We start from the raw sequence: 12,687 nt of genomic DNA on the forward strand, positions 1-12,687 counted from the left end.
ACAACAGAGAAGCTTTGTCAGATAACAGGGCTCTTCTGGGAAGCAGAGAGCATGGTACAGTGCTTTCCAAGATATGGGGAATGGCTTGCCCCTAAGTAAAGACTAAAGATAAAGTGTCATCTTCAGGGAACCACTTAAAAGATCATTTGTCTGGAAAGCAAAACACAGGAGGGACTATAGAAGGAGGTGAGAAATGTCAGTTGGAATTCAGATGTGGAGAATAGGACTTTCAAGACTTTTGAAACTTTCCAAACTTTATTTGGAAGTTTGAGCTTTAACTAGAAGAAATGGAATCAGTACAATACTGGGAAGAACAGAGTAATGTGGTCACATAGGAAAATCGGTTTGGTGGGTATATGTTAGATAGTTTAGAGAAAAGAAAGAGTGGAATTGGGGGAAATAAATTAGGAGCCTAGAGTTGGCCTTGAAGCCAGGGAGACATGGGTTCAAATTGTTTCTCTGATACACACTGGCTGTGTAGCTATGGGCAAGTCACTTAATCTCTTAGTACTCATGTCAACAGGTCCTAAAGACCCTTTTAAACTCCCAAAGATTGTTGAAGACATCAAGGAACTTTTGTTCATATTTGTTATATCTTTGTCATCTTAAAAACTAAAATGGATAAATGTTTTTAAGTTATTTGTTTTAAAATCAATAATAAAGCATTATAAATATGAAATGAAAAAATATTTTAATGAAAATAACTTTTCCAAAACAACAAAATTAGTGAGAACAGGGTAAAATATTTTACATGCTTTTGCAAATCTCTTTAATGCCTGGCTTAATAGGAGATAAACAGATTTTCATATCTGCTTCTGTGTCCAATTTTGTTTTGGTTGAACTATATAAAGAAAATCCATTCTTACAGAGATATGTAGTTGGAAAGTGAGTGTTTTATTATTGTAGCTTTTTTTATTTACAAAAGTGAGTACTTTAAAAGGCAAATAATTTCTCAGTTTTATTCTGAAAATAGTTTTGACTTTGTGACCTTATGAAAAAGTTTTGGGAGCCCCCAAGAGTCCATGAGAACTGCAGTTCTAGGCAATTCTGCAAGACTATACATTTCAGGTACTAGCTGGGTAACCCAGGACAAATCACTTAACCCTGTTTGCTTCAGTTTCCTCATCTGAACTGGAGAAGAAAGTGATAAACCACTCCAGTATCTCTGCCAAGAAAACCCCAAATGAAGTCACAAAGAGCCAGACATGGCAAAACTACTGACCATCAACAACATACATTGTAGAGAATGTGTTTACCTGTATTGATAGAACTTCATCCCCAGAACTCCCTCCACCAATAAAATCACAGATACAAGCCCTAATCTTCTACCCAAATCCGATAGAGAAGGTGATGAGAATTTTAAATAGTTTAGTGGCTAAGTAAAAAAAGAGATACTGTGTGTGTAAAATTATCAATTAATTAAATATAGAGGGGAAATGAGAAAGGAAAAGCATCAAGACTGCCTCTGAACATCAATCTTGTATTATTGGGAACAGGGGAATTATTTTGCTCTGGACAGAAAAGATGAAGTTTGATGGAAGAGAAGGGATGGAAGGCTAGGAGCCTGGTAGGTCCATTATGTGGTTTCAGATGATCCTGGCTGATATGAGAGAAATTGTGCAAAATACCTCACTTTTTTGTTTCCCACTCTGTCCCTGCATTCTCCTTCCATCAGACTTGTATTCCAAGCAAATTACCCTTTCATTCCTCCAGTGCCTTCTAATTATGTCCCTGCTTGTAGAGATATCACAAGGCTGAATTGAATTCAATTCAGCAAGCATTTATTAAATACCTACTACATACTAAGTGTTAAGATAAAAACAAAATGGCCCCCACGTCAAGAAGCTGCTATTTCTCCTGTGACAAAATAACATGGACACAGATGATAATGGTGATTGATGATGGTAGTGGTGGTGATAGCAACTAGCACCTTATGTAGTATTTTAAGATTTATAAATTGTTTTTAAAGTAATATCTCATTTTATTTTCACAATAACTTGATAAGAATGGACTATTATTAACATTTTACAGAGGAAAAAACTGATGCAGACAGAAGTTAAGTGAATTGCCCAGAATCACAGTCAGGTCTTCTGACTTCAAGCCTGTTAAACAAAAAATATAGATCAGTTAACCGGGGCCAAAGGATGGTGTGTGGGGAAACTCATGGGATCAGGACAAGTTTCTTGTAGGAAGAAGGGGTACCTTAGACGAGCCTTAAAGAGAGCTGATGATCCCAGAGCAGTCTGTATAAAGATTCAGAGACAAAAACAATTAGAATATGCATGCAGGGAACAGCTAGTAAGTCAGCATGTTTGGGAACATGAAATGTATAATATAGAGCAATGTGAAATCAGTTTGGACAGATGGATTGGAGCCAGGCTCTGTAATGAGTTTTAAAGGCCAAAAAGATGTGTATTTTATTCTGGAGGTAATAGATAGCCACCTTGACTTCTTGAGCAGAGGAATGGTACAATCAGACTTTTAGAAATATGAATTTGGCCCCTAATGAGAGATGGATTGAAGGAGAATGAGATGAGACCAAATGGGAGACCATGCCCATTATTCAGAGGCAACATGATGAATTGAGAGAAAAAAGAGACGGAAACAAAGTGATGTGAGTGAAGGTGGAATCTGCAGTCAGCCAATCTACCCAACAATGGATTGATTGTGGATAGTCAGAGAAATTGAAAAGGAAAGTGTGACTCTGGGTGACTGAAATAATAATTGTGCCCTCAACAGAAATAAAAGAGGGAAGAGGAAGATGGGATTTATTGGGGAAAGCAATAGTTTCTCTTTTGGGGTATGTTACATTTAATGGCATTTAGGGCTTTATTTTTCAGATACAGAAATTCATTCCTTGTGAAGTGAAGGAGAATAGGATTATTAGGCTGAGAAATAGAAGGAATCTGAGACAATCTAGTCCCAAACCTTCATTTTATGATGAGAAAACTGAGGTTCATAGAGGTTTTGTTTTTGTATTTAAGTATTTATTAAGTATTTATGCATTAAGTAATAGAATCAGGAGTCAGGTGTCTCTCCATTAGACCATACTGTCTCTTGGACTCCTCAACCTAAAAAAGAGAAATATCACATTGGAGAATATGTTCCTTAACTTATTTTGGAAATATGGAAATATCCTAACAGTTTTGGAAAGTGTTGGAAAGTGTCTCTGAAAGTGACTGGCCCTTCCTGAAAAGGGGATCCCCACAGAGGAAGAAACAGCTGCCATGTTCCACCCCAACTTGAGCTTGGTGACAAATGTGTATTGGAAAGGATGGTTAAGTGGGTGAACATTGTGACAACCTGATCTGCTCCCACAGCACTGCTCAAGCATTGCTTCCCACCCTTCCCTCCCTCCTTCTGATGTTCTACTTCCTTGGAACAGCAATAGGATTGCAGCAAAGTGTCCCGACGCTTTGGCTCCAGAACTGGAATTGGAGCGTCAGGCTGGTCATTACACTAAGTGCCAGAACTTCATTCATGAACCTCAACTTGCTTCACCAGGGAGACAAGTAAGAGGTAGGATGGATGGGTCTACATACATCAATTAAGGCAGCAATTATCTGCAAATTGGATGGAATACATATGCCAATGACATACTGCTACTTGAATTTAACAGCTTGGGCATTTTTTGTAATGCCCAAATGGACACATTGTACACCTGCCAGCCTCAGCTAGAGGCTGTGGCCCACGGGGAGCCCATCTGTTCTAGGATGAAGTCCAGAAAGCCACAGAGTCGTTATCCCAAAGGACTGCATCTCAGCATCCTTCATCTCAGCATCCTACGACTCTTGTAAAAAAATCACAAAGGCTTACTATGATATGGTGCTTTCCTTACAATGATCACTTCTCACAAACTGAAAGGTAGAGATCAAGAGGCACCAAGAACACAGTTACAGTAAATAGCTGAGCTTAGATTAAAAAATAAAAATAATTCAATACTTAGGGACCTTACATTCATCTGAGGCTTGTAGGTGGGGGTGGAGATGGGATACTCTAAATACACAAAAAGTCCACATAAAATGGCAAGAGGAGGAAGCGAGCACTGGTGATTAGGAGAGTGAGAAAAGGCTTCCCATAGAAGGAAAGAGCTGAGATGAGGCTTGTAGAAGCTAAGGATTCCAAGAAGTGTTTGGAAAGGAAGGGGACAAACAGCTTAGAAAAAGCATAGAGATGGTAGCAGGAGTGGAATTCTGAGTACAGGGAACATCAGGTAGACAGGGCTACTGTAAAGTATAAGACAGGGAATCTGTGAAATCTCCTAATTCTAACGTAGATTTAGGGTAGATAGATGGCACAATAGATAGAGTGTCAGGAATGGAGTCTGGAAAACTCAATTTCCAGAATTCAAATATGGCCTTAGACACTCCTGGACAAGTCACTTCATCCTGTTTGTCTCAGTTTCTTCATCAGTAAAATGATCTGGAGAAGGAAACGGCAAAACACTCCAGTAATCTTCCCAAATGGTGTCACAAAGTCAGACATGTCTGAAAAAGACATGTAAAATAAGCCCAGAAAAGTAGACTGGAGCCAGAGTTGCTGTTGCCTAGTTTGGTGAAAACTCCACCAAATCCCTTTCAGAAATTTGTTCATTTGAAAAAGACTTTATCAAGTACATACTGGGTACTGAGTATTGTGCTAAGAGATAGAAAAGATACTGAATTTAGCTTAAATTGCAGAATTAATTGTTATGTGAGATCCAAAAGGGATATTCTTAGTAGGTAGCCAGAGGGATAGGGAAGATTTGGGGGCTGAGCATCTGAATTGGATTTTTTATTTAAATAGGTAAAGAGGAGGAAGTGTAATCTAGATATAGGAAAAGAGATGAACTGAAATGATAATATTAGGGAGCAAAAACTATACTCAAATATGTATATGTTGTCTCTTCCACTAGAATATATGCTCCTTGAAAGGAAGGACTTTTTTATTCTCATTAATGGCACAGAACCTAGCATGTAATAGTTGCATAACAAATACTTGTTGACTGGTTGAAGGAATGACTTAGGGGAAATTTTCCAAATAACTCAAGCAGATAATTTTCAAAGATCAGAAGTACCTTCTTCTTCACTTCATCCTCACCTCCTTTTCTTATTTCCCATCTCCCTTTGTTCAGGTTCCCTTAATTCTGGTCTACAGCATAGAGAGAGTTTACCACACAGACACATAGTCCCATGCAAATCCCTTGCAAAGCAAACATAAAAGGCAGGGGAAAGAAAATCCACTTGTTTTAGAGAATGATTCTTGATTTCTCTCATGTCCTCAAAAGCCAGTTGTCATGTCTGGGCTAAATAATGATCAGTTCCCAAGGAAGGAAAAAAAATCTTAGCTGATCTAGTCTCACTAAACCCAGAAAGAACAACTGACAGGCACATCTGGCCCAATAGCCCAATAGTCCTCTGATAGTTATTGCACAATATGGTTTCTCATATATTGTTCCCAGCTTTAGGAGTTTTAATCTCTACTCAATCTAAAGATTCACTGAGTACCCTCGGGAAAATCAGTGAATTCTATTCTTCTTTAACTCAGTTATCCCCTCAATATAATGGGAAGACTCCTCTCTGCCAGTCCCCCACACACAATGAACCACAAAGGGTCCTTGTGAAAACACAAAACAATAGCCTTTAAAAATGATTTCAAAAAAATCCAAAGAAAAGGTATCTATAATAACACAAAGTATCTTCATTCTCATGATTGCTGTTGATAAATACAAAGACATATTGTTATAGAGTGCCTCTGATAATTCAGGTCCAATTTTGTCCTTGTGACCTTGATACAGACCCACTTGACCATTCTGGTTTTCCCAGAAGGCTTCGAAATTCTCTTCTTATCTCTTTGCTAGGATAAAGGAACTCAGGGCTGAAAAGGAAGGAGAAAGTGATTTTTAGGGCGTTTTTTTTTTCTTTTTTGCAGGAAAGGAATTGAGCTTTTCAAGAGAGGAGAGGAGAGGAGCTACTGAAAAGATATGGATGGAGATGGGAGCCAAGAGAAAAGGGACAGCCATGTAAGTTGGCACCATGGGCAGACCTCCTTGGAGCCAGCTAGTCCTGTCTAGCTGATTAGACCAATTAATTTGCTATCTGTTCAGCGACAGATAACACTGGGAGGCTGAGAAGGCTGATTGCAGAATGCATAGTGGTAGGGAGGAGGGTTGGGGGAGGAGATGGTGCAACTGGGAGCAGAAAGAATGGCCTAGACTAATGACTAAAGACACAAATTTTTAAAAAATTAAATCTCTTGATTAATAAGATTTCAGATAGTTTCCAGGTGGGGAAGGAAAACTGAGTCTTTCTCCCCCTGCCCCATCCTCTTCCTAGAACAACCTGCATATACCAAGCTCAGAACCTAGATCTCCTTATCCCTAGTTTTCTTAACCATACTTTTATAGATATTAAAATGTTAAAGGTTGAAGGATACAGAAAATAGACTGTTATAGCTGGAAAGGGTCTTAAAAGTTAAAATATTAGGCCTTGCAAATTCCCATTTCCTCCTCCTCTAATCCCTATGATTAAGAGTTAAGCCTGCCAAGGGAAAAAGCCACTTACCCCTTTATTTCCTCTCTCATCACTAGCCAGTTGAGCCGCCTCCCTCCCCAGGTTCTAGCCTTCTTTGCCTTGCTTGCACTTTACACTTTTCCTCTCCAATCCCACAATAATCTTCCTCTCTCCTTATATACACTCTTTCCACCATGTTGAGCTCACAGAAACCTGGATTTCATCAGAAGTCAGCCCGACCCTGGCCACCTTGAGTGAGATTTCTCCTTTACTCATGTCCACCAGTTCTCTGGGCCAATGAAACAACTCATTTACTTTTTTCTTTAGAATGACCCTTCCAGAATCTTGCTCTGCCACTCTCACTTCAAACTTCTCCCTACAGGTTCACTTCATCTTTCTGTTTCACCTAGTCTCCAGACCTCCAGTTTTCTCACCCTCCTATTTCAAGAAATCTAGTGTACCTGATTCACAGACTTCCTAAATATCCCAGAACCTGACCTCATAAAGAACAAGATAGACATTGATATCCCCTCAAACATCCTGGATAATCAACTACCATGATCTCTATATTCAATGCATCTTGGTCACCCAGAGGGATGACCAGGTCTTAGATTTCTCCATCACCCATAACTGTAATCTTCATCCCCTTTCTGATGACAATATGTTGCTTAACTACTACTTCATCCTAATCTTCCTACCCAGTACATCCCTCCTGATCTGACTTCAATTTTCATCCTTCACAATTTCAAACCTATATTTGAACAATATATTGTCCTTTCCCCTTGAAACCCTTATCCCACTGGGGACATTAAATTATTTATGCCTTTCTAAACTCCAATCCCACTATTCAGTCTTTGTGGAATTCCATCTGTACCCAAGATTCTACATGTGCCAAGTAAGTTTGCTACAGATTTATATTAGATTAGCTCTATTAGACTTTCATTGCAGTATGGCAACCAATTTTATTTTTTTTTGTTTAGCTCTCCTGTTCATTTCAGTTCATATTTATTTATTTTAGAAGATTCTAATTTTTTTAATTTTTCAAATATATACAAAGATAGTTTTCAACATTCACCTTTGCAGAACCCTGTGTTCCAAATTTTTCTCCCTCCCTCTTCTATCCCCGCTATAGACAACAAGAAATCCATTATAGGCTTACCATGTGCAAAACTTCTAAACATCTTTCCAGATTCATCATACTGCAAAAGAAAAATCCAATCAAATAGTGAAAGAAAAAAAGAAGAGGAAAAAAAACAAGCAAATAAACAACAACAAGTGAAAATGCTATGCTTTGATCCACATTCAATCTCCATAGTTCTCTTTCTTAAAAAAAATCCTAATTGATTTTTGGTCATACTCCTCACTACAAGAATTCTTTGTCCTTTCCTCTGCGTCCCCTTAAACCACCATGAAACATATTCATCAGAAGATATTGCCTTTGATTTTTATTTCAAAAAATCCCTGGTAGGTTCCTCTTTTCCCACCTACTCCAAATCTTAAAACTCCTCTACGTTGTTACCCCATTCTCTCATTCTTTTCCTCCAATCTCTGAGAAAGAAATGTAGTTCTTGCAAGGCCACTTATCCCCTTCTCTAGGATCTTTCCTCTTTTTCCCCTCTTTATCTCTTTCCCATTTTCAATTGCTCATCTATGTTGGCTACCTCCACCTGCTTTATCACCACCCACTCAAATCTCAATGCCTTGCAATCTACTTAACAGCCCCTTTATTGAGAGTTGCCTATAGTCAGACAACAATCTCCAGTTAAATCCAATGTTACATCCACTTGTTCTCTGAAGTTTTTTTACACGATCACTTATCATCTACTCTGGAAAACTGCCCCCTTAACTTCCATGAAAAGACACTTTTCTTTTCTTCCTACCTATCTGATCACTCATTCCTGGTCCTTCTTGTTGGATTTTCATTCATCTCTCACACTTCAATGTGTGTATTCCTCTCCATTTCACTGCACCCCAAGGCACTGGACCTTATTTTATTCTTTCTCTATACTTTCTTCCTTGGTGAAAATTCATTCCATTCCTATGGATCCAATTATCAAGTCTAAGCATATGGCTCCCAAATCTATATGTCCTATACCTTGTTGGATTTTCATTCATCTTTCACACTTCAATGTGTGCATTCCCCTCCATTTCACTGTACCCCAAGACACTGGACTTTTATTCTTTCTCTATATTTTCTTCCTTGGTGACAATCCATTCCTATGGATCCAATTATCATGTCTAAGCAGATGGCTCCCAAATCTGTATGAACTGTCCCAGATGTTTTTCCTATGGCAATTCCATATAAGCAAGAGACTCTTGAACATTTATATCTAAATAAACTTCAGTATCTCAACTCATGATCAACTAAAGTGGAATGTTGCCCTTTAGCTCTTCCCCCAATATCTTTTTTCTATGGAGAGTACCACCATCATTCTGGTTATTACTTTCAAATCATTGCATCATTCTCTTCCTTCCACTCTCTCCTTGCTTCTGCCATATCTCATCAGTAGCCAAGTTTTGTTTGCTCTACTTTCACAATTCTCACTCCCATCCATCTTCCTCTCTCTGCAACCCCAATTCAAGCCTGCTAACATCTCTATTGCAAAAGTCTCCAAGTGACTGTTTCCAGTTTGTTCCCTCTTCAATCTGTCTTCCACATGACTGCCAAAATAATTCTTCTAAAGGCACTGTCTTAACCATATGACTCTTCTCAAAATCTTCAATTCCCTTTAGGCTAAAAAGAAAACTCCTCTGCCTAGTATTTAAAATTAGCCACAAATTTAGGGTTAGACTCTAAGCCACCTTTTTAGAGTCATTTCATAATACTCCCCTGATGCCTTGCATTCTATGTTCCAGGGAAATTGAATTATTATCTGTTCCCAAGTTTTCTAGTCCACTCCAATCATTCTTGTATCTTTCTATAAAATGTCCATTATGTTTAATGTATGTTCTCTTTTCATTTTCTCCCTCTTAAAATTCTTAGTTTCATTTAAAATTCAGTTAACAGCTTTTCCCATAAAATGCCTTTTCAGATCTCTCCCACTTCAGTTGTGATTCCTCCTTCCTGAAATTATCTTCCAGATTTTTAATTGAGGCAGAAGAAGAGGAAAAAGAGAGAAAGAAATATGGTGACAGAGAGAAGAAGACTTCTTGGGGGTGGAAATTATTATTATTTTTTGCTTCTGTATCCCAGGATTTATTAAAATTCCTTGAATATATCAGGTACTTAGTAGATTACTAGTAGTAGTAGTAGTAGTAGTAGGATTGGGAAAACAAACTATCATTAAATTAGACTCAGGGCATCAAATTTGAAACAAGAAGATCTGACTTCGAAATCAAGTTTTGTCACTTACTAGCTCTGATCCCTTAGAGTAAATATCTCCTGGAAGACTTCAGTTTTCTTATTTGTAAATGCATAAATAACAATAATGCTTGCACTACCTACCTAGTAGAGTTGAATTGGTTTGTGAAGAGAGGTAGATTATTAATTAGGCTATTCCAATATCCCAAGCATAGGGTGATTTTGAAGCATATTCAAGAGACATTTCAAAGGTAAAATTGACAGCAACAGATTAGATATGGTGTGTGTGTGAGTGAGTGTATGTGCATATAAAAGATTAATAAGGAGTTGAAAATGATACCTGAGTTATAAGCCTAGAAGACTGAGAACATGGTAGTTCCCTTAACAATGTAAAGTTAGGAGAAGAGGAAAGTTTAGGGGGAAAGATAATAAGAGCAGTTTTTGATATATTAATTTTAAGATGTCTACTGGATTGGAAGTTTGAGATAACTGAAAGATATTCAGAGATGAGAAATTGGAGGTCAGCAGAGTAGTTAGGTCTCAATAAATAGGTTTGAAAATTATCCACATATAATTTCACACGTGGTTTCTTAATTGTGGAGGGATAAGGGAGAGAACCTAGAACTCAAAAATCTTTTTAAAAAATGTAAAAATTTTGTTTTGAATGTAACTGGGGAAAATATTAAATAATTTTTAAAAGAAAATTATCTGCATAGAGATAATAATTACATCCAAGATCAGATGTCAGAGGGAGAAGAGGACCAGGAAAGCATCCTATGGGATATCTATAGTTGGAGGGTGTGACTTGATGAGGAACCAGTAAAAGGAGATTAAGAATGAACAGTCAGATAGTAAGAGGAAAATCAGAAGACAATACTATCTAGAGGAGAAAGTATTAAGAAGTAGGTGATTGATGGGTTCAAAACTTACAGAGGTCAAAAAGAATAAGGATAAAAAAAACCCGCCATTGAATTTGGTGATCACTGGTAACTTTGGAAAGAATAGTTTAAGGTGAATAATGAAGTCAAAAGCTAAATGAGAAGGAGATGAGAGTGAGAGGGAAAATAATGGAAGCATCTACTGAAAGCAATCTTCTCAAAGTGGTTAACCACAAAGGGTAGTAGAAATTTTGGATGGAAATGGGAATAGAAGGAATAAGAGATATTGAGGATGTATATAGGTTAAAGGGAAGCAGCCAAAAAGGTGAAGTAGAGATTTGCCTTGGAAGAAGGTAAGGTGAAAGCTCACATACCAAAATCTGGAGTGGTTCCTAAAATGAAATTTAAGTTACCATGATCTAGCACCAATGGTCAGGAAGTAGCAGGCACTGATTAAGGTTTGTTGAACTGAATTGCTGAAACCCCTCATTTTACAGAAAAGGAAGCTGAGGTCTAGTTAGGGTAAGTAACTTGCCAAAAATCACAAAACTCACAAATGACAGAGTTTGGATTCAAAACCAGGGTCTCTGAGGTCAAATCCATTGCTCTCTATACCATAACATATCACTTACTAAATGTTGTGTTTTGTTTTGGGTTTTTTTCTTAAAGAAATCTTTGCTATCTACTTCTTTTCTTATAATTTACTTCTTTAATATAGAATCAAAAGGTAATTTTTAGAAATAGTTACTGAAGATTCCGGGCATTTGGGTTCTGATAAATTAAAGTCTTCCTACATTTCCCCACAGTGTGTACAGGGCTATAACATTAAGCAAATCACGATCCGTATGGCCACATTTCTCATCTTTGAAACCCTAAAACTCTAGACAGAAAGTCAGGTATCATCAGTACTTGTCCCAACAACTGGGATGTTTCTTGATCATTTTTGTGTCATCACCCCTTCGTCAGCCTAGAGAAGTCAATGCAATCCTCAGAAAAATGACATTAAATGCATAAATGCATGGAATTATGCAGAAAGTCATAAAAATATTTAGAATTTTTAAAACTGTATTCAAAAGTCCTAAATTAAGGACCCTTGGACTAGATGATCTTTAAAGGTCCTCCATAATTCTATGTATCTATAAACAATAGTTCCTTGACCAGATAAACACACAGACTGTGAAACTGTCTTCATTGGGCAGATGTTGTCCAGGAGGGTAGTGGTGACCTTCTGGAGGGATCCCTGCTCTTCTGTCTCTTTGCAGTGTGTCCAGGTGTTGACTGAGTGGCCAGGAATGGGGATGCTGAAGGGTTATTCATTGATGAGATAGCCACACCCTAGGTAACTTCTGGGAAGACAGAACAAGCAGAAGTTTTTCTAGCATTTTACAGTTATCCCAATAGGCACCTAAGAGCTATTCCTCTAGACTCTTCATTAGTGTAGGAAAGCAGAGAGCATGAGGAGGACATCCTGGAGAAAACACATTCTAGAGCCTTAACTAGACTATAGAGACTGAGGTTCTCCCCCCTACCCCCAGGCATTAAATTTTAAGGACTCTGGGAGTGTTTGCAACTATTTGGCAGATGGCAACCCAGCTAGTTAGTAAAAATGATTAGTTAAATTAGGAAGCTACTAAATAGGAGCAAGATAGATAAATTCTCCTACTTTCCTCTCACTCTCCTTCTTTCTTCTTCCCACTATTAGAGTCTTCCTATTGGTATCCTTCCCTTCCTCCTTCCTCTCCGCACCCATTCATCTCAAGGTGCTCCTATTCATGTTTGCCTCAGTACCACGGTTTGGGACATTTTCCTTAAGTACAAAAACTCTTTGCTAAAGATCCATGCCTGGAGAGCACCTTAGCGGTCCTAGGGGTTACTGAGTTTAACTTGTTTGACACATCAGGTCCAGTAAGATGAAATTACTTGACCCAGATCATAATTTATAGCTACAGAACTGACAGGGACTTTGAGCCTAAACCTCCTCATTTGACAGATGAGAAAACTGAAGCTAAGTAAGGAA

General features: G+C 38.0%; 1 long non-coding RNA gene across 1 annotated transcript in view; it reads left to right on the forward strand.

Moving 5' to 3' along the window:
- Positions 1-12,687, forward strand: part of LOC116422230 — a 33,822-nt gene that overhangs the window by 8,611 nt on the left and 12,524 nt on the right. Inside the window, exon 3 of the long non-coding RNA XR_004232793.1 lies at positions 5,911-6,001. This is a non-coding gene — a long non-coding RNA (uncharacterized LOC116422230). The remainder of the gene's footprint in view (positions 1-5,910; positions 6,002-12,687) is intronic.

This window comes from Sarcophilus harrisii, chromosome 3 (assembly GCF_902635505.1).
Source record: "Sarcophilus harrisii chromosome 3, mSarHar1.11, whole genome shotgun sequence".
NCBI classification, from domain to species: Eukaryota; Metazoa; Chordata; class Mammalia; order Dasyuromorphia; family Dasyuridae; genus Sarcophilus; species Sarcophilus harrisii.